This window comes from Protopterus annectens, chromosome 9.part0 (assembly GCF_019279795.1).
Source record: "Protopterus annectens isolate FY-2018-M chromosome 9.part0, PAN1.0, whole genome shotgun sequence".
Classification (NCBI taxonomy): Eukaryota; Metazoa; Chordata; order Ceratodontiformes; family Protopteridae; genus Protopterus; species Protopterus annectens.
Genome location: NC_056743.1, coordinates 1426003061 through 1426024918, shown reverse-complemented (window position 1 = coordinate 1426024918; position 21858 = coordinate 1426003061). Strand labels below are relative to the sequence as shown.

The following is a 21858-nucleotide window of genomic DNA, read 5'->3' as shown; positions in this document are numbered from 1 at the left end:
GGGGAACCCCTTCATGCGATCTTTTTGCCTCTCCCTCAAACACCAAGTGCGACAGTTTTTTCGCTCTGATACCTCCTCCCGGAGGTTCCCCAAGAGACGCTCTGGTGCATGCTTGGCCACCCGGTCTTCTGTATGCTTATCCACCCTTGCCTCTGATGCTCCCAAGTTCTTCAGAAAGCCTCTCAGGTGGGTTGCAGAATGATTCTCATTGCTCCGTTTTGGCCTCGACAGATCTGGTTCCCCTTCCTAAGGTCTCACTCGGTGAATCCTCCTTGGATTCTAGATCCCATCCCGGATCTGATATCCCATCCATCCTGCATTCCTCCTCCGAATCTGGACAACCTGAAGCTGACCGCTTGGCTGCTCCAGTTCCACTCTTGATCAGGACTCCCGGTATTTCATCACCTGTTAAGGCAATTTTGGTGGCAGCTCATAAACCATCCACTAGAAAGGTTTACCGCAGCAAGTGGAAACGTTTTTCGTTGTGGGCGGAGCGGCAAGGCCTGAATCCCTTCACGGTTCCTCTTCCATTAGTGCTTGACTTTCTAACCACTCTCTTTAACGATGGTGCCAGCAGTTCCACAGTCAAAGTACAACTGGCGGCAATTTCTCATTATCACATTGGCCATGACTCTAATCCTCTTATGTCAGCCAAATTGTGTAAAATTTTTCTTAAAGGTACTTTTCTTCTCAGGCCCCCTATAAAACAAGCGGTTCCTCCTTGGGACCTCTCTCTGGTTCTACAGGCCTTGACCGCCCCCTTCGAGCCAGCGGCTACGGTGGATCTCAAATTCTTGTCCTACAAGACAGCCTTTTTGGTAGCCATTACATCGGCCAAGAGAGTTTCTGAGCTTCAAGCATTATTAGCTAAACCTCCTTACTTGGTATTTCATCCGGACCGTGTCTACCTCAGGACCAACCCGTCCTTTCTTCCTAAAGTCGCTTCTGAAGCAAACATCAATCAGTCCATTAACCTCCCTGTTTTCTTCCCTAAATATGAAAACAAAGGTGAATATAAGCTCCATTCATTAGATGTTCACAGGCAACTTAGATTTTATCTGAACAGGACGGCTGGTCATAGGCAATCCGACCAGTTGTTTATTTCCTTTGCAAAATTCAATTTGGGCAAGCCAATTTCTAAAGTTTCTCTGTCCCGCTGGATTTCACAGTGCATCTTATTGGCTTATCAAGCTTCAGGAAGGCCCGCACCGGAGGGTGTTCATGCCCATTCAACCCGGTCAGTATTTACCTCGGCAGCCTTCAAGGCTAGGATTCCTCTAGATATTTGTGCAGCAGCCACGTGGGCTTCATCTCATACTTTTATTTCCCACTATAAGTTGGATCTTGCATCTAGGGGTAGAGCATCCTTTGGCTCGCGGTGCTCGAATATCCTTCCATGATGGCCGCCCAAGATTCAGGTAGCTGGGGACTCTGTCCCACAGGTTGCAGACAAATGAATATCCTACTTCAGATTTAGAAGTTATGTACTCACCATAACGTTCCATCTGAGTAGGTGTATTCATTTGTCTGCAACCATCCCGCCCTCCTATCCCCCTGGCCTTTCAGTTTCCTGCATATTCTATGTTACCCTTTTCAGGGTGTTGTTGCTTCGGCAAACTCGATCTGAGGTCATGAGGGTAGAGCAGGGCATTATGGGTGAGGGGAGGAGCTGAGAGCTTGGATCCATAGCTGGAAAACCATGCCGGTTCGGATCCGAATTCGGATCCATAACCCACAGGTTGCAGACAAATGAATACACCTACTCAGATGGAACGTTATGGTGAGTACATAACTTCTAATTTCTCAGATCAGACCTGTTCGGATCTGAGCAACTCTCTGGGCCGAGAATGGGAAGTCTGATCCGAGAGAATAGAGATGTCTTCGGCTGCGACTTTGTCGGATCCGAGCTGTTCCTTTGGGACCCCAGCTACATTGGCCTCTGTTCTGATCCTCACGGCAGAGCCGGGGAGAGCTTCCTCTTTGTTTGCTAAGGAGGTGCGCTCTCCTTCGGCCTTTGACGTGGTGGAGAGGGTTCTCTCCCAAGGATTGAGACCCCAGCCCATTGCTTTGGACTCTGCCCAGGCTCCCGTAGATTTGGTCACGACTTCCATCAGCGTGTCCCAGGGGACAGCCTGTGCTAGAGGACCCCCAAGTGGAGCCCGTTGTGGAACCCCCCGTGACTTATGAGCCCTCTTCAGGAGAGTCCCACTGAAGAGGGTCCCCGTGAGCACTCGTGTAGGAGGAGGACATGGACTCCCTCGAGTCCCTCACAGAAGATACTGACTTGGATGAAGGTGAGGGTTCCCCCAGGTCACCTCCCGAGGATGTCTCCTTTGGAGACATCATGGAATTCCTCCGCCAGATGGGAGGATGTTCATCGTGCATACAGCTGCAGTCATAACAGATGGGTTCTCCTGCCGTCAGGCGGGTCCTCGGTTGGCCGAATTCCAAAGTCTAGGTCCGGCGTCGGTTGTCGTCGCCTCTTCCCTGACGTCAGTGCGACAGGGGTATAAAAGAACCAGCCGACGCCATTTTCTTCAGTCTTTCTTGCTGTGCGGTGCCCGAAGCAGAAGCAGTTCGCAAGTGCCGGTCGGCCAGCTCCTGAAATTACGAAAATTTTGCAACCGAAGTCTTCTTGAAAGCTAAGTACCCGTTGAAACTTTTCTTGCCTCAGACCGATGTCAGACAAAGTTAATAATTGTATTTCATGTGGGAAGCAAATACCGCATAAGGATTTTCATTCCCTCTGCATTCCTTGCTTAGGCCCAGACCACAACGTCTCGGTCTGTCGTTTTTGTGCTACATTCAATAAACGCACCATTAAACGTCGGGCAGAGTTCGCCCAGCACTATTTTGGCAAAAAATTTAACTATATTATGTCGTCGGATACTCCGACTCCAGTTTTGTCTAAAAAACGCAAAGATAAGGACCGACACACGAGGTCCGCGGCCTCTACCGACACCACGCCAAAGCCGACTACAGGTGGTCCGGTTCTCAGTGAGGCACCTACGCAGCCCCTGCCTACCGACGACACTTCATTGGCGGTGTGTTCTGTGCCAGAGGTCGCAGGCTCCTCGGCCCACACCCAGACTACAGATACCGAAGCCACTCTTGGTGGTGAATCTCAAAATGTAGACAGGTCTGCCTCCTCTCAAGGTGTCTTCAGACCTTCCTCTTCTTTTTCCATCAAGGCTTTCACTAAGTGTAAAGCAGCCATGCATGCTAAGAGACAAGCTACACAGGGCCCTTCTCCAGGCCCCATGCCTAAAAAACAGATGCTTAAAATGGCTGAGGATTTAATTACTCTTATCAGGGGTTCTCAACCCCGCCCCCCCCAGACAAAAGGCCCAGAGTGGAGGAAGAATCCCCCTCCTTTGACCAGGCCTCCATTATTTCAGAGCACTCTGATGAACAGGAACATTCTTACTCCCCTTTTGAAGATTCTGATGCAGAGGAGTCCATTCCCTCTGTCTCCCCCCCCCAGAGGATTACTCATTTGGGGAAACCTTGCATACCTTAAGGGAACACTTCCACTGGGAAGGCCAAGAGTACTCAGATTCCAAGAAAAGGCTTAGGGATTTTCTCTTGCTACCTCAGCACAGGCCTCTGGCTATACCTCCTGTCTTAGACATACTAGATGATGTGTACTCTGAGGCCTGCCTTAACCCGGATTCTTTACCTCCAGCCCCAGTCAAGCCTGACAGGTACTACCGGGTTCCTGACTCACACCAATTTTTATACGAAAGCCATGCGGCTGACCCAGAAACTATCTCACAGGGCCCCAAGGGAATTAAGGCCTCCACTGCTAAAAATCCATTACCCTCCGAGAGAGATTCCAGATCCTTAGAAAGGTGGGGAAAAAAGGTATACACCTCGGCCACCTTAACCATGAGGGCATTAAACTGCCAGTTCCATATGCTAAAGTACCAACAGTTTCTGTTACCACAGTTGAGAAGTAAAATGTCACAACCTGAACAACCAGACTTGAAGGAGAGTTGCAGGATGTGATGCATAGTGCAGAACAAGTGGGTAAACATACTTTGCAATGTGGTTTTGATGCTCTAGAGGCCTCATGTAGAGCTGCTGTTACAGGATCAGTCATACGTAGACATGCCTGGCTCAAGGAGCAATCCTTACCAGATCATGTCAAAGCTAAATTACTAGATGCCCCTCAACAAAAGGATGTATTATTTTGTGTTAAAGCTGAGGAGGTATTAAAGAAAATGGAGGAAAAGGCTAAATCAATGCAAACAGTGAAAGAGTTTCTACAGGTACAACCTCCACGTTTCAGTAGAAATTGGCCTTCCAAAAATTGGTCCTTTCCAGCCACGGACAGACCCCAAAGAGGTAGATACAGGCGCCCGAGGGGCAGAGGGCAATCTCAAGGATCGTTTAGAGGCAGACAATGGCAAGCTCCTACACAAAGAGGTGGTGAGGATAGTTCGCAGCCATTCAGAAAGCAAGCCCAATGACTTTCCCCTTTGCATGCCAAGCAAGGCTCAAATGGCAGCACCCTTAGGGAAAACTGGCATTATTTTCAAAAATTGGCATATTGTCACAAAAGACACATGGATCCTGGACATTAAAAACAGAGGCTACAGATTCCATTTTCACACCCTTCCAAAAATGAGAGGCATGCCAAACCTGCCACACAATCAAAGGGCAGAGGCACAAAGACAAATTTCAGATCTCATGGACATGAAAGCTATTCAAGAGGTACCTACTCACGAACAAGGTCAAGGCTTTTATTCCAGACTATTCCTGGTACCAAGGAAGTGAAAAGATTGGAGACCTATTTTGGACCTATCCATCCTAAACACATTTTTACTCGTACCAAAATTCAAGATGCTCACATTACAGCAGCTTCTTCCCATGCTGGGCAAGAAGTCTTGGCTGGTAACATTGGACCTCAAGGAGGCATACCTGCATGTCCCAATCGGGCAAAATTGCAGAAGATACCTCAGATTTCTTGCAGGTTCAACCCATTATCAATTCTCTGCATTGCCCTTTGGCTTATCTACTGCGCCCAGAGTATTCACGAAATACCTGGCATCAGTAATTGCCTACTGCAGACTTCAAGGGATACAAATATACCCATATTTGGACGACTGCCTGATCCAAGCGGACAGCAAGCACATACTTCTGAAACATCTGGCTTTTGTAATAATGTTGTTGAATTCTCTGGGATACACAGTCAACAAAAAGAAATCAAGGCTAATACCCTCTCAGAAAATAATTTTCCTGGGTGTCAACTTGGACACAAACACCCAAATGGCCTACCTCACGCCAGAGAAGTAGGGGCAACTAACTCAATACTTCAGAACACTAGCAAATTTCACCAGGCTGACTGCAAGGAAAATCCTGCAGGCTCTGGGATTCATGGCATCTTGCATCCTACTAATCCCATGTGCAAAGCTGCATATGAGGAAACTTCAATGGTACCTGAAAAACCTATGGTCTCAACACAGCCACAGTTTGGAAACAATAATACCACTAATTCCATGTCTTCAAAAGGAATTTCTGTGGTGGGCTCAAGCATGCCAAACAAACGCAGGTCTCCCATTCTGCAAGCCTCAAGCAAATCAAGTCATCACAACAGACGCCGCGGACTACGCCTGGGGGGCGCACATGACAGATCGGTGCATTCAGGGCAAATGGTCCCAAAAAGAAAAGCACCTTCATATCAATCAGAAAGAAATGCTAGCAGTAATAAATGCTATTATAGCTTTCAAAGACCTTCTGCATCTAGGTCAAATATTGATAAGGACAGACAACACCACAGTAATGTGGTACATAAACAAACAGGGAGGGACCCATTCATACCCCCTATGCAGGCTGGCCATGTCACTTTGGAACATGGCTCTGGAATTACAAATCGAACTTCAAGCACAGTACTTGCCAGGCAAGGAAAACACTCTGGCAGACAACCTAAGCAGAAATATGACAGATCCACACAAATGGAAGTTGCATCCTCAAGTTTTTACAGAGATAATTCAAGCATGGGGAAGGCCAGACATAGATCTGTTTGCCTCCCACAAAAATCACCAATTGACAAAATTCTGCTCAAGGACTTTTCATCCAAAGGCCTGGAGAGTGGACGCTCTCTCTTTCAGTTGGACAACAATGACAGTTTATGCCTTTCCACCTCTTCCTCTGCTGCCCAAAGTTCTATTAAAAACCAGAGCAGACAGACCAAAGATGATTCTCATTGCTCCAGACTGGCCAAGACAGCACTGGTACCCACTCCTGTGGAGCCTGACTCATTCCCCTCCATGGACCCTACCTCTAATGCCTCTTCTTCTGACTCGGCACAGCTTCAAAACTCTTCACAGTCAGCTGAAAACACTCAGTCTGGCCGCATGGAAGATTCCTTAACATCACAACAGACCCTACTCTCCAAGGAGGTGCAGGATGTCATTTTGGAGGCCAGAAGGCCATCTACTAGAAAAGCTTACTCCGCAAAATGGAAACGGTTTTGCGCCTGGAATGAGAAAAAGGGCCAGAATCCTGGAAAACTGAATTTACCTCAAATATTACAGTATCTAGCTGAGCTGCTAAGCAGTGGACTTTCATTCTCCTCCATCAAAATCCATGCCTCAGCCATTTCTGCAGAATACAACACTGATCCACCTTTATTCTCTCATCCCCTCTTAAGACAGTTCCTCAGAGGGACTAAGAATATAAAAGCCCCAAGGAAACAACCAATACCTGCTTGGGACCTCAATTTCATTCTAGAAAAGCTGACCTTGCCTCCTTTTGAGCCAGCTGCCTCAACAGATTTGCAATATTTGTCCTGGAAAACAACTTTCCTTCTGGCTATCACCTCAGCTCATAGGGTATCGGAACTACAAGCCCTCATGGCTGTGCAGCCTTTTATCATCTTCCATCAGGACAGAGTTTCCTTACAAACCAACCCGTCCTTTATGCCAAAGGTGGTATCCAGGGTAGCTTTGAATCAGGCTATACACTTACCTACCTTTTACCCTAATCCTCAAAACAAAGGGAAGAGACTACTACATTCCTTGGACATCCACAGACAGCTGTGTTATTATTTGGACAGAACAAAGCCTTTCAAAAAATCAGAACAGCTCTTCGTGTCCTATGCTATAGGAGCTCAAGGGAAGCCAATTTCCAAACAGACAATTTCAAAATGGATAGCCCACTGCATACGCTTTTGTTACTCTTTTCATGGTAAAACAGTACCTGCAGGCATCAGATCCCACTCCATAAGGGCCACAGCTACCTCTGCAGCTTTCCTCAGAGGAGTTCCTACCAAAGATATTTTGGAAGCAGCCACTTGGAGTTCTGTGGATACCTTCTCCAAGCACTACCACCTACCACTATACTCCAAAACTAGAGCAGGCTTTGCCACTGCAGTCTTGCAGGGCATCCTGGCTCCTCCTAGGTCCACCTAGTGCCTACCACCCCTTTCTTAGCTTTGGGATTCTACCCATCTGTTATGACTGCAGCTGTATGCACGATGAACATAGTACAGTTTTGTACCTACCATAAATGTAGATGTTCGAGTGCTAATACAGCTGCAGTCCAGGTTTCCCTCCCTCCTTCCCCTCTTGGGACAGGCCTATTGGTTAACACCTCCTCATACAACCTGATTGGGGTATTCATTTATGGTGTATTTGCTTGCAACTACTGTATTTTGATTATATGGCATTGCTTTATTACACAAATTTATGTATTGCCTTCCTTCTGGGGGCACCTGACATCCGGGGCAAGAAAAACTGAAGAAAATGGCGTCGGCTGGTTCTTTTATACCCCTGTCGCACTGACGTCAGGGAAGAGGCGACGACAACCGACGCCGGACCTAGACTTTGGAATTCGGCCGACCGAGGACCCGCCTGATGGCAGGAGAACCCATCTGTTATGACTGCAGCTGTATTAGCACTCGAACATCTACATTTATGGTAGGTACAAAACTGTACTTTGTTTAGCCCCAAAACACTCTATGGATGAGTCAGTATTCCTGGAGGCCTTTGGCACGGGCCCGTTTGCATCCTGGGTGTCCCCTCCTGCAGATCCCTTAGTGGATCTCATTACCACGTGGGCATGGAATGAGCCTGACACCATAGAGCCAATACTCAAATGCCCGGACAGGATCCTGTCTCCTCCCACAGACAGACAGGCCTGGTACAAGGGATCCCTGGTGGATGCTATGGTGGTTGCAGCTGCCACCAAGAGAGAACTGGTACAGGAAAGTTCTTCGATCCACCGTCCGAACAAGGAGTCTGGGGCGATGGATCGATTTGGGAAGCGAGTCTTTTCTTCAGCGACATTTTCCATACAAGAACTGAATTATTTGGCACGGTGTCACGCAACTTCAATGAGACCTAGTTACGGAATTTGCTGTGTCGCCCCCAGCGTCTTTGTCGCCAGAGGACAAGCGGCTGTTCTCGGCAAAAATGTCGACTCTAAAGTCTGTTGTGAACACGTCCATGCTTTGTCTTTCCCATGCCACGGAAGGAGTTGCTAGGGCGGCTGGGACCGGCGTAGCTATGAGGTGACACGCTTGGCTCAGACTATGTCAGTTCACGGACCCCTTCAAGGCGTCATTCACAAATGCTCACTTTGATGGTTCCTCCCTGTTAGGGAAGACAGTACGTGACACCCTGGTCCAGAGCAAGAAGGATGGGAAGACACTGTCTGCCATCGGAGTCTGCTTCTCTAGCCCTTAAAGATCCTTTTCTAGGAATCAGAGAGGACAAAAGAAGATGTGGTTCCGAAAATCTCAGTTTTCCCGGGACTCTCCGGACTCTTCATCCCCTAGAGGCAGAGGGGGACAAGACAGACTCCGCCCCAGAGGCAGAGGGGGGCCAAGGAACTTTGGGTCTAGGGAGACCTTCTCTGACAGACCCACGCAGCAACCCTGAGGGGTTGCCAGACTGTCCTACTCTGGAGACAGTCGGGGAAAGATTGTCATTGCACCTAACGGCTTGGGGAGTCCATTACGACGGACCGTTGAGTGCTCCAAATAATATCCAGAGGCTACTCCACCCTGTTCGTTGCCCCACCCGTCCAACCAAAGCGACTCCCAGATGTTCCACCCGCTCAAAGGGAGGTGGCAGAGAATGAAATTTCAAAGCTACTTCGCAATCGGGCCATTGAACCGGTCCCCCCAGATCAGTCCGGATTAGGCGTTTACTCCAGGTTCTTTTTAGTGCCAAAAAAGACAGGGGACCTCAGGCCCATTTTGGACCTGTCAATCCTGAACCTGACTGTAGCCAAGCAGAAATTCCGGATAGTCACCTTGCAGTCCATTCTACCTTAACTACAAGAATGCGACTGGATGTACTCGATAGACCTCCAGGACGCTTACTACCATATCAAAATTTGCAGAAGCTCCAGGAGATTCCTTCGCTTCCGACTGGGAGCAAATCGTTTTCAGTTTAGAGCCCTACCCTTCGGTCTCACCACAGCCCCCATGGTGTTTACCAAGAATATGGCAGTCATAGCGGCTCATCTGAGGCTTCAGGGAATTCAGGTGTTTCCTTACCTAGCCGACAGGCTCTTCGTTGCTGCCACCAAGCGTCTACTTTGCATGGCCAGAGACTCCTTCCTGCATCTTGCAGTCAACCTAGGGATTACCATCAACATCTCCAAGTCCCGCTTGAACCCGACACAGACCTTGGACTTTATAGGGGCACAGCTGGACACACTACTATTGCAAGTTTTCCTCACACTGGACAGGGTCCAGAACCTACGGGCTCATGTGTCAGTGATCCTCGGCCCCAGGATGCCATCGGTGAGTGATGTTCTCCGAGCCCTAGGCTCCATAGCCGCAGCAATGTCAATCCTTCCCTGTGTGCGCCTTCACGTGCGGGTGTTTCAGTGGACCCTGGCAGTTCAGTGGTCTTTGTTAGACCTCCCCATGGACTATCCAGTACGAATCAGCAGAGCCTGCAAGATGTTTCTTCTGGTGGCTCCAGTAGCTGGAAATCTTGGCAGGTCGTCCCTTCATAACACCCACAGCCCAAGCCACAGTGACCACGGATGCCTCCCAGCGTGGGTGGAGGGGGGCAGTATTTGGGGAAGATGGTCCAAGGCATGTGGTCCCAGACTGAGACCAGATTGCATATCAGTGTTCTGGAGATGAGGGCAGTGCTTTTAGCGTCGCAAGCCTTTCATGCTGTTCTTCCCTCGGGGACGATTGCATTTCAGTCAGACGACATGTCTGTCTGGTACATCAACAAACAAGGAGAAACCAGATTTTACCCTCTCTGTCATGAGGCCATGAGAGTGTGGGAGGGGGCGATCTCCTTCAGTCTGTTTCTGATTGCAACGCATATCCCGGAACGCTCCAACATTTTAGTGGACAGACTGAGTCGAGCTATTCTAATGCCATATGAGTGGTCTCTGAAACAGTGAATAGCAGACGAGATCTTCCTTGCGTGGGGTCAGCCTTGCTGCAATCTCTTCGCATCTCCTTCCAATGCGAAGTGCAGCGAGTTCTTCGCTCTTATCCTCTCACCAGGGGACTCCCACGGAGATGCTCTTGTCCATGCTTGGCCTCCCGGGTTACTATATATGCTTTACCCCCCGTTACCTTTCATTCCAAAATTTCTTCAGAAAGCTTGCCGACTGGGGTGCAAAGTGATCCTCATTGCCCCATTCTGGCCTTGTCAGGTGTGGTTCCCCTTCCTCTGGTCTCATGTTCTAACTCCTCGGATTCTGGATCCCTGCCCGGATCTCATCTCTCATCCCTCGGGCATCTGTCTGCCCAATCTGGACAGCCTCAAGCTGACTGCTTGGTTGCTCCAGTTCCCCTGATTGCTAGGACTCCCAGTCTGTCATCTTCAGTAAAGACTATTTTGGTGTCATCCCACAAAGCTTCCACTAGGAAGGTTTATCATAGCAAATGGAAACGCTTCTCTATTTGGGCTTCTCAGAGGAACCTAGATCCCTTTACAGCCCCGGTTTCTGCAGTGTTGGAGTTTTTGTCCAATATTTTCCAACAAGGGGCTAGTTCCTCTACGGTAAAAGTACAACTGGCAGCCATCTCTAATTGTTATGTTGGTGAAAATATGAGTGCTCTGGCCTCTTTAAGACTGTGTAAAGCTTTCCTAAAAGGCACTTTTCTTTTACGCCCCCCAATTAAGGATTCAGTTCCTCCTTGGGACCTTACCCTAGATGTTCTTCGTGTTTCACTGTTGCAGGCATTACACTTGGGTTATTCTGCTGGCAGGCTACCCTCAGTCAGCCTAAATTCCAAAGTCTTGGTCCGGCGTCGGTTGCTGTCGTGTCTTCCCTGACGTCAGTGTGCCAGGGGTATAAAAGATGCAGCCATTTTCTTCAGTCTTTCTTGCCGTGCGGTGCCCCGAAGCAGAAGCAGTTCACAAGTGCCGGTCGGCCGACTCCTGAGATTTTCGAGTTCGAATTTCAGAATCCGAAGTCTTCATTTAAAGCTAAGTACCCCGTTGGGGAAAACTTTTTTATTGCTCCAGACCGATGTCAGAAAAAGTTAATAAATGTATTTCTTGTGGGAAGCAAATACCTCCTAAGGATTTTCATTCTTATTGTATTCCTTGCCTAGGCCCTGACCACGATGTTGCTTGTTGTCGGTTTTGTGCTAGATTTAACCAGCGCACTATGAAGTGCTTTTCACTATTTTTGCAGAAGATTTAATTACACGATGCCGTCGGGATAGTCAGCCGACTATCGCAATTAACAAAAAACGCAAAGAGAAAGAAAAGGACAGGCATCCGAGGTCTAAAACCGATGACGAGGCTCCTTCGAAGGCTGTCGCCGGTTCGCCGGCTCTCAGTGAGGCGCTTTCGCAGACCCTGATGCCCGCTACTTTGGAACCGCAGGCTGCTATAGACTCCCACATGGAGTCGCCTAGGCTGCTGGAAGCTCAAGGTATTGGACCTTCGGAAACTATTCCCTCAGATGGGTCTGGAGCCACTGAGCAGGCATCGGCTTCTGAGGGTGTTTTCAGACCTACTCAGTTGTACATTAAAGTGACTCCAGCAACAAAGGCAAAGACTAAAGCATCTTTAAAGACAAAGAAACAAGTACAACAGCCTCATGGCCAGGCCTCCATGCCCAAAAAACAGATGCTCAAAATGGCCGAAGACTTAATTACTTTGATCAGGGGTTCCCATCCCCCTCCTGATGAGGCCTAGGCAAGAGACAGAATATGAATCTTCAGATCAGGTTTCCATTTCTTTAGATTCGTCTTCTGATCAGGAATACTTTTCCTCCCTAGGAGGATTCTGATGCTGAAGAATCTATCCCTTCAGCCTCTCCTCCTGAGGATTACTCTTTTGGGGAAACCTTGCATACCATTTGGGAACATTTCCACTGGGAGAGCCAAGATTATTCTGAATCTAAGAAAAGGCTCAGGGACTTCCTTTTACTCCCACAACACAGGCCCCTAGCTATTCCGCCTGTGTTAGACATTGTAGACAATGTATTTTCAGAGTCCAGCCTGACCCCTGACTCCTTACCTCCAGCTCCTATTAAGCCGGACAGGTATTACAGGGTACCTGACTCTCATAAATTCCTTTTCAAAAACCCTGCTGCTGACCCAGAAAATATTTCCCAGGGTCCCAAAGGGGTCAAGGCATCCACTGCAAAAAACCCTACCCCCTCCGACAGGGATTCTAGGGCATTTGACAGATGGGAGAAAAAAGATTTACACCTCTGCTACCTTGGCTATAAGGGCTCTAAATTGTCAGTTTCATATGCTCAAATATCAGCAATATATTATGTCACTGCTTAAACAGAAAATGTTGATAAATTCTGATGGTGCAGAAAACAGAGATGCAGAATTTATTGCAGGCAGCTGAGCAAGTTGGAAAGCATACTTTGCAATGTGGTTTTGATTCTTTGGAGGCCTTCTGCAGGGCCGCTGTCACGGGTTCTGTCATTAGGAGGCATGCTTGGTTAAAGGAACAAAATTTACCAGATCATGTTAAAGCAAAATTATTAGATGCTCCATTTCAACATGATACTTTGTTTGGTGTTAAAGCAGAGGAGGTGTTAAAGAAAATGAAGGACAAAGCTAAATTTATGCAAACAGTCAAGGATTTCTTACAGGTGCAACCTCCGAGATTTAGCAGACACTGGCCTTCAAAGTATTGGTCCTTTCCAGTGTCAGACCGCAAAGGGGCAGATACAGACGCCCAAGAGGCAGATCCCAGCCCCAAGGTTCATACAGGTCTAAACAGTGGGGTGCTTCTACCTCCAGAAGTGGAGAAGACCAATCACAGCTTTACAGGAAACAGTCCCAATGACTTCCCCCTGCCTGCGCCAAGCAGTTATCTTCTGGCAGCACCTTTAGGGGGAAAACTAGCACTTTTTTCTCAAAACTGGCACATAATAACCCAGGACAAATGGGTCTTGGACATAGTGTCATGGGGCTACATGTTTCATTTTTATACCCTGCCAAGGCCAGACCGTTGGCCAAACCTACCAAAAAAAAACAATGAGCAGAGGCACAAAAACAAGTCTCATCCCTCATGGACATGAGGGCAATTCAACAAGTACCAGAGCAAGAGCAGGGACAAGGATTTTATTCAAGACTGTTCTGGGTACCCAGAAAGGACAAAGCCTGGAGACCAATACTGGACCTATCTATTCTAAACACATACCTGGATATACCAACATTCAAAATGTTGACCTTACAGCAGCTTCTGCCCATGCTGGGCAAGAAGGCTTGGCTTGTGACTTTAGACCTAAAAGAGGCATACCTGCATGTCCCAATCAGACAAACATGCAGAAGATACCTCAGATTCAAAGCTGGCTCAATGCACTACCAATTCTCTGCACTGCCCTTTGGCTTATCTACTGCGCCCAGGGTCTTCAGAAAGTGCCTGGCACCAGTAATTGCATTCTGCAGACAAAAAGGAATACAAATATATCCTTACATGGATAACTGCCTCATACAAGCGGAGAACAAGGACGTTCTACTACAGCATCTGACGTTTGTAAAAAGATTACTGCCGTGCCTAGGGTACACAGTCAACGAACAGAAATCAAAACTAGTACCCTCACAAGAGATGATATTCCTGGGTGCAAGCTTAAATGTAACTGCCCAGATGGCTTATCTCACGCCAGACAAACAAAGGCAACTGATTACCTATTTCAAATTGTTGGCAACAAAGGCCCAGTTATCTGCAAGAAAAATTCTGCAGGCTTTGGGCTTCATGGCATCCTGCATTCTACTAATTCCATGTGCAAGACTGCATATGAGGAAACTTCAGTAGTACCTAAAAAGTGTTTGGACTCAGCTTTGCCACAGCCTGGAAACAATAATTACTCTCATTCCCTGCCTACAGCAGGAGTTTCGATGGTGGGCGAAGGCCTTTCACCAGAACAAGGGACAGCCATTCACCTTACCCCCAGCCAGGCAGACATTGACAACGGATGCATCAGATTATGCCTGGGGGGCACACATGGCAGGAAGATGTATTCAAGGCACGTGGTCCGCCAACCAATTGCATCTACATATCAATCAAAAAGAGATGCTAGCTGTTCAGAATGCCCTGACAAGCCCTCAAGGACCTACTTCATCCGTGACAACTACTGATAAAGACTGACAATACCACGGTCATGTGGTATATAAACAAGCAGGGAGGCACTCATTCTTACCCCCTCTGCAGACTAGCCATGTCTTTGTGGGACACAGCATTGACTTACCAGGTACATCTGCAGGCACAATTCCTGCCAGGAAAGAAATACTCTGGCAGACGAACTAAGCAGAAACCTCATGGATCCCCATGAGTGGAAATTGGATCCACAAGTCTCCAGCATGATAATAAGGAAATGGGGATGCCCGGACATAGACCTATTTGCCTCTCCTCACAACTGCCAACTAAAGAGATTATGCACAAGGACTTATCACAGACAAGCATGGAAAGTGGATGCCCTAGCTTTCAGCTGGAAAAACTTAACAGTATATGCCTTTCCTCCACTACCTCTCCTCCCCAAGTTACTCCTAAAGGTCAGACAAGAAAAGCCAAAAATGATACTGATTGCCCCAGACTGTCCCCGCCAGTACTGGTATCCAATCGTAAGGAACTTGTCTCAATGCCCAGCCTGGACCTTACCTCAAATACCTCACTTACTGTCCCAACAGAACAATCAGATCCAGCACAGCCAACTCAAGACTTTAAATCTGGCAGCATGGTGGATAATGTAGTCATACAAAACACACCTCTCCCTAAAGCGGTAATGGATGTCATTTTGGAGGCCAGGAGGCCTAGTACTAGAAAATTTTATGCTGGAAAATGGAAGAGATTCTGTGCCTGGAACCAGGCACAAGGAATTGGCACAGCACTGCCAAATATTCCTCAAATTTTGCAATACCTAACTGAGATGCTGGACAAAGGCCTATCTTTTTCATCAATTAAAATTTATGCCTCTGCCATTTCGGCTCATTACAATACAGAGCCACCAATCTTTTCTCATCCTTTGTTAAGGCAATACCTCAGAGGAACCAAAAACTTAAGGCCTCCAAGGAGATCACCAATACCTGCATAGGACCTCAATTATGTTTTGGAAAAACTCCCTCTGCCTCCTTTTGAGCCAGCCGCTACAGCTGATATAAAGTTTTTATCGTGGAAAACAGCTCTGCTCCTAGCAATAACCTCTGCAAGACTAGTCTCAGAGCTACAGGCACTCATGGCTGTGGAACTTTTTATCATTTTTTTATCCAGGCAGGGTTTCTCTGAGGACAAACCCGACATTTATGCTTAAGGTAGTGTCCAGTGTGGCCCTTAACCAAACTATTCATCTGCCTACTTTTTATCCAAACCCACAGAATAAGGGGGAGAGAATTCTGCATTCTTTGGACATACACAGGCAGCTACGCTTCTACTTGAACAGAACCAAAGCTTTCAGACAAACTGAGCAACTACAAGTGGCATATGCTGCAGGATCACAAGGAAAGGCTATATCAAAGCAGACTATTTCAAAGTGGATAGACCGCTGCATTCGTTTCTGCTATTCACAACATGGCAAGCCAATGCCTAAGGGCATTAGGCCACATTCTACCAGAGCAGCAGCCACTTCAGGAGCCTTCCTCAGGGGAGTACCAACCAAAGACATTTTAGAGGCTGCTACCTGGAGTTCAGTGCACACCTTTACAAAGCACTGTCATTTACCACTCTACTCTAAATCCAGGGCAGGCTTTGCCACTGCAGTTCTGCAGGGCCTCATAGCCGCTCCTAATGCTATTTAGCTCCAGCCTCTCAACCATAGCTTTGGGATTCAACCCAAGTGTAATGATTGCAACAGTGAAACACAAAGAACATAGTACAGTTGTGTACACCTACCATAAATGTAATTGTTAGAGTGTATTCACTGTTGCAGTCCAGGTTACCCACCCACCATCCCCTATCTCTTTTTGCTGGAACTTAGCTGCACTTCTCTAATCTATACAACCTATGTGGCGTATTAGCTTGTAGATGAAGGTATAATATATTTTGGTGCATGCATGTTTGATCGGCATACTTTTAGCCTTCCTTTTTGGGGGCACCTGACATCTGGGGCAAGACAAACTGAAGAAAATGGTGTCGGCTGCATTTTTTATACCCCTGGCGCACTGACGTCAGGGAAGAGGCGACCGCAACTGACGCCGGACCAAGACTTTGGAATTCAGGCCGACTGAGGGTAGCCTGCCAGCAGGATATAACCTAAGTGTAATGACTGCAACAGTGAATACACTCGAACATCTACATTTATACAACTGTACTTTCTGCAGGCATTGGTTGCTCCCCCAATCGAACCAGCAGTGTCAGTAGATTTAAAATTCTTATCCTGGAAGACAGCTTTCCTAGTGGCCATTACTTCGGCCAGAAGGGTTTCTGAGATTCAAGCTTTGTCTGCCGTGCCCCCTTATTTGATCTTTCGTAAAGACAGGGTTTCGCTCTGCACAAACCCTTCTTTCTTACCGAAAGTTGCCTCTGAATCAAATATTAACCAGATGATTAATCTGCCTGTTTTATTTCCAAATTTTCAGAACGAGGGTGAATATAAGCTGCATTTGCTAGATGTTAGACAGCTTCATTTCTATTTACATAGGACTAAACCCTTTCGTAAGTCTGACCAGTTATTCATGCCCTTTTCTAGACCCTTTTTGGGCAAAGCCATTTCCAAGGTCTCCTTAGCTAGATTGATTACACAATGTATACTGCAAGTCTATAAGGATAAAGGTCTGTCCCAACCTGGTCCTGTTAAAGCTCATTTTACCAGATCTATGTTAACTTCTGCTGCTTTTTGGTCTAGGGTTTCACTGGATGATGTCTGTGCCGCAGCGACCTGGGCAAGGTCACTTACATTTATTTCTCATTATAAGTTGAATTTGATCTCTAGAGAGAGCATCCTTTGGCTCTGCGGTGCTCAGGAATATCCTTCCATGAGGGCCTCCCAGGAAATTTGGAATTTTTGTCCCACAGGTTGCAGATAAATGAAGTTAACTACTTCAGATAAAGAAGATGTCCTTCAAGGATGCATCTGCAGTCTTTACAAATGGGTTGTCCTGTCGTCAGGCAGCCCTTCGGTCGGCCGGATTCCAAAGTCTGGGTCTGGCTTCGGCTGGTGTCGCACTTCACCCGACGTCATTGCGGCAGTTATTCGGGTATAAAGGCATCAGCCGACGCCATTTTCCCCAGTCTTTCTTGCCGCGTGGCGCCCGAAGCAGAAGCTGTTCGCAAGTGCCGGTCGGTCAGATCCAGAGATTACTACTACCGAATACTACTTCGAAGACTTCTGTAAAGCTAAGTACCCCGTTGGGGACTCTTTCTTGCCTCAGCCGATGTCAGAGAAAGTTAATAACTGTTTATTTTGTGGGAAACAAATACCTCATAAAGATTTCCACTCCTATTGCATACATTGTTTAGGCCCAGACCACGACGTAGCAGCTTGTCTAGCCTGTGCTTCTTTTAACCGGCGGACGCTCAGACGTCGTTCAGACTTTGCCGAACAGATTTTCGGCTCCGATTTTGCCTACATTATGCCGTCGGATCCTCCGACTACGCAAATAACCAAAAAACGCAAAGAAAAGGACCGACACTCACGGTCCGTGGTTTCGGCCGAAACCGGTTAAGCAAACCACGAGTGTCTCGGTTTAGGCCGAAACCGAGCAAGCGGTTCTTTCTTCAGCCGATAACATGCCTTCTACCGAGGCCTCTTCTAACCTGGTAGAAACGGCTTCTGAAATCCAACCTTCTGTTGCGGTTTCACAGGATTTATCAGACACCATTCCCCTGGATATTTCAACCCCTGCATGTGGAGCTGCTAGGCCTCCTCCAGCTATGTCTATTAAGGCCTTTGCCAGGGCTAAAGCAGCCAAAGCATCAAAACCTGTGCCTGCCAAGCCCCCCTCTCACAGGCCCAGCACCAGCTCCCATATGCTTTCTTTGGCTGAGGATCTCATCTCTTTAATTCGTGGAGCCCAGCCTCATCCAGACAGGGCCTCTCCCTCCTCCAGAAAAGAGGCCTAGAGCAGAGCCCCCTGAGCCAGTATCCACAGATGATTCCTCTGATGACTCAGAACATAGCGACCCTCCTGAGGCTTCTTATTCTCCTTACGAAGACTCTGATGCTGAGGAGTCCATCCCTTCAGCCTCTCCTCCTGAGGAATATTCCTTTGGGGAAACCTTGCATGCTATGAGGGAACAATTTCAGTGGCAGGGCCAAGATTTCTCAGACTCTAGAAAAAGGCTTAGGACCTTTCTACATTTGCCACAGCATAGACCCTTAGCTATACCTCCAGTTCTTTCTGTTGTTGATGATGCATTTAATGATGCTTGCACTGCTCCTGACTCTTTACCTCCGGCCCCTGCTAAGCCCGATAGGTACTACAGGGTCCCGGACACTCATCACCACTTATATAAGGCTCCTTTTGCAGATCCAGAGACTATCTCCCAGGGTCCTAAAGCTGCAGCAGCTACTTCTAAAAACCCCCTCCCCTCTGATAGGGAATCCAGGTCCTTAGAGAGATGGGGTAAAAAAGTTTACACCTTTGCTACTTTGTCAGCTAGAGCTTTGAACTGCCAATTTCATATGATTCAATATCAAGAGTTTATGCTTGACCAGTTAACTAAAAAGCTGTCCTCTGAAGAATCTTTAGATAAAAAGTATATTCAAGAAATGGTACATAACATACAGCAGGTTAGTAACCATTCTTTAAAATGTGGCTATGATGCACTGGAGGCTTCCTTTAGATCAGCCATGACTGGCACAGTTATCAGGAGGCATGCATGGTTGAAAGAACAGGCATTACCAGACCATGTCAAATCAAAGCTTTTGGATGCACCTATGGACAAGGTCAATTTATTTGGTTCCCCTGCACAGCAGGTACTAAAAAAGATGGAAGAGAAAGCAAAATCTGTGCAAACAGTGAAAGATTTCTTACAAGTTCAACCTCCAAGGTTTAGCAGGAACTGGCCCTCCAAGAATTGGTCCTTTCCGGACTCCTCTAAGGCACAAAGAGGCAGGAATAGGCGCTCTAGAGGCAGAAACCAATCCAGGGGTGCCTACAGGGGTCGCCAGTGGCAGGGTAACAACCACCGAGGCACGGATACAGCCACCACCACTACAACAACTCAATCACTGTGACTTGGCGGTAACACCGCCTACCAGGGAACAACTAGAAGCACCCTTAGGCGGAAAGCTAACCTTATTTTCAAGAAACTGGCACTGCATTACAAGAGAAAAATGGATTTTGCAAACTATAGACCAGGGTTACAGGTTCCACTTCCATACTCTACCAGGAAAGAGAGGAATGCCAAACCTACCACCTACTCAAAGGGCGGCAGAAGCTCTAAAACAAATATCTCAATTATTAAGAATGAGAGCTGTGGAACAGGTACCATCTATGGAGCAAGGAAAGGGATTTTACTCCAGACTCTTCCTGGTACCAAGAAAAGAAAACAAATGGAGGCCTATTCTAGATTTGTCCGCTTTAAACACATTCCTCATTGTTCCAAAATTCAAAATGCTGACCCTACAGCAGCTTCTTCCCATGCTGGGCAAGGAGTCTTGGATGGTAACTCTAGATCTCAAGGAGGCATACCTGCACGTCCCCATAAGACCAATTTGCAGAAGATACCTCAGATTTATTGCAGGATCAGAGCATTATCAATTCTCAGCATTGCCCTTTGGCTTATCTACTGCGCCCAGAGTGTTCACGAAATGCCTGGCATCAGTAATCGCTCATTGCAGACTTCAGGGGATTCAAATCTATCCCTACCTGGACGACTGCCTGATACAAGCGGACAACAAAAACAAACTAACAGACTGCAAGCCCAGGGATATACAGTCAATACAAAAAAGTCAAGGCTGATTCCATCCCAAAGAATAACCTTTCTGGGTGCAGAACTGGACACATCAAAACAAATGGCATTTCTAACCGCAGAAAAGAAAGAGCAACTTCCTCTCTACTTCTTGGCATTATCAAAGCAGAACCATCTAACTGCAAGAAAAGTGCTACAAGCTCTAGGCTTCATGGCATCCTGCATAATACTGGTCCCTCATGCCAGGCTGCATATGAGAAAGCTACAGTGGTACCTAAAGAATTTGTGGTCCCAGCACAAGCACAGCCTAGAAACCAAAATTCCAATGATCCCATGCCTGAAGCAAGAGTTCCTATGGTGGGCTCAGGCCTGCCAATCAAACACAGGATTGCACTTCTGCAAAAGGCAACCAAGACAAACCATCACGACAGATGCCTCAGACCTCGGTTGGGGGGCACACATGCTGGACAAGTGCATTCAAGGCCTATGGACTCAAGACCAGCTGCATCTGCACATAAATCTAAAAGAAATGATGGCAGTAAAATTGGCAATCCAGGCATTCAGACCTTTTCTCCAAGAAGGCCAGTTGATGATAAGGACAGACAACACCACAGTTATGTGGTACATCAACAAACAGGGAGGCACACACTCATACCCTCTATGCTGGCTGGCACTGGACCTATGGGATGTGGCTCTGAGCTACAACATTCAGTTACAGGCAATTTATGTACCAGGGAAGGAAAACATTCTAGCAGACATATTAAGCAGAACTACAACAGATGCCCACGAATGGATGCTGCATCCGGACATCTTCAAAACCATCACAAGAAAATGGGGATTACCACAAATAGACTTGTTTGCATCCCCATTCAATCACCAGTTGAAGAAATTCTGCACAAGGACTTACCACCCCCTTGCTTGGAAGGTGGACTCCCTATCTTTCAGTTGGAAAAGCCTGACAGCATACGCATTCCCACCACTTCCTTTGCTGCACAAGGTGCTTCTGAAGATCAAAGAGGAACGTCCGAGGATCATTCTGATAGCCCCAGACTGGCCAAGACAACATTGGTATCCACTACTGAGGAGCATGGCCCGGGAACAAATATGGACACTGCCCCTGATCCCATTGCTGCTAACACAGAACAACTACAACATCCTGCATCCAAGCCTAAAAACACTGCAGCTAACTGCCTGGAACATTACATAACAGCAATTAACCCAAATTTATCCCAAAGGGTTAAAGACATAATCCTGGAGGCTTGTAGACCTTCAACAAGAAAGAATTATGCAGCAAAGTGGAAAAGATATTTCATCTGGAGTACTGCAAAGGGGCAAGATGTGACACTGGTGAACATAGCCAACATCCTGGAGTACTTGCCGGAGCTCTTCCATACAGGCCTGTCCTACTCTTCCATCAAGATACATGCATCAGCTATTTCAGCAGAATACAGCTTGGATCCTCCTGTCTTCTCACATCCTCTGCTCAGACAGTTTCTGAGAGGAATTAAAAATGTAAAACCTCCCAGGAAACCTCCATTGCCAGCATGGGACTTGAACTTTGTGCTAGAAAAACTGACTCTTCCTCCTTTCGAACCAGCAGCAA

At 47.3% G+C, this 21858-nt stretch overlaps 1 protein-coding gene across 2 annotated transcripts in view; it reads left to right on the top strand.

Moving 5' to 3' along the window:
- LOC122812105 (beta-centractin) overlaps positions 1 to 21858 on the top strand; it is a 695723-nt gene that overhangs the window by 527410 nt on the left and 146455 nt on the right. The window lies entirely within an intron of this gene.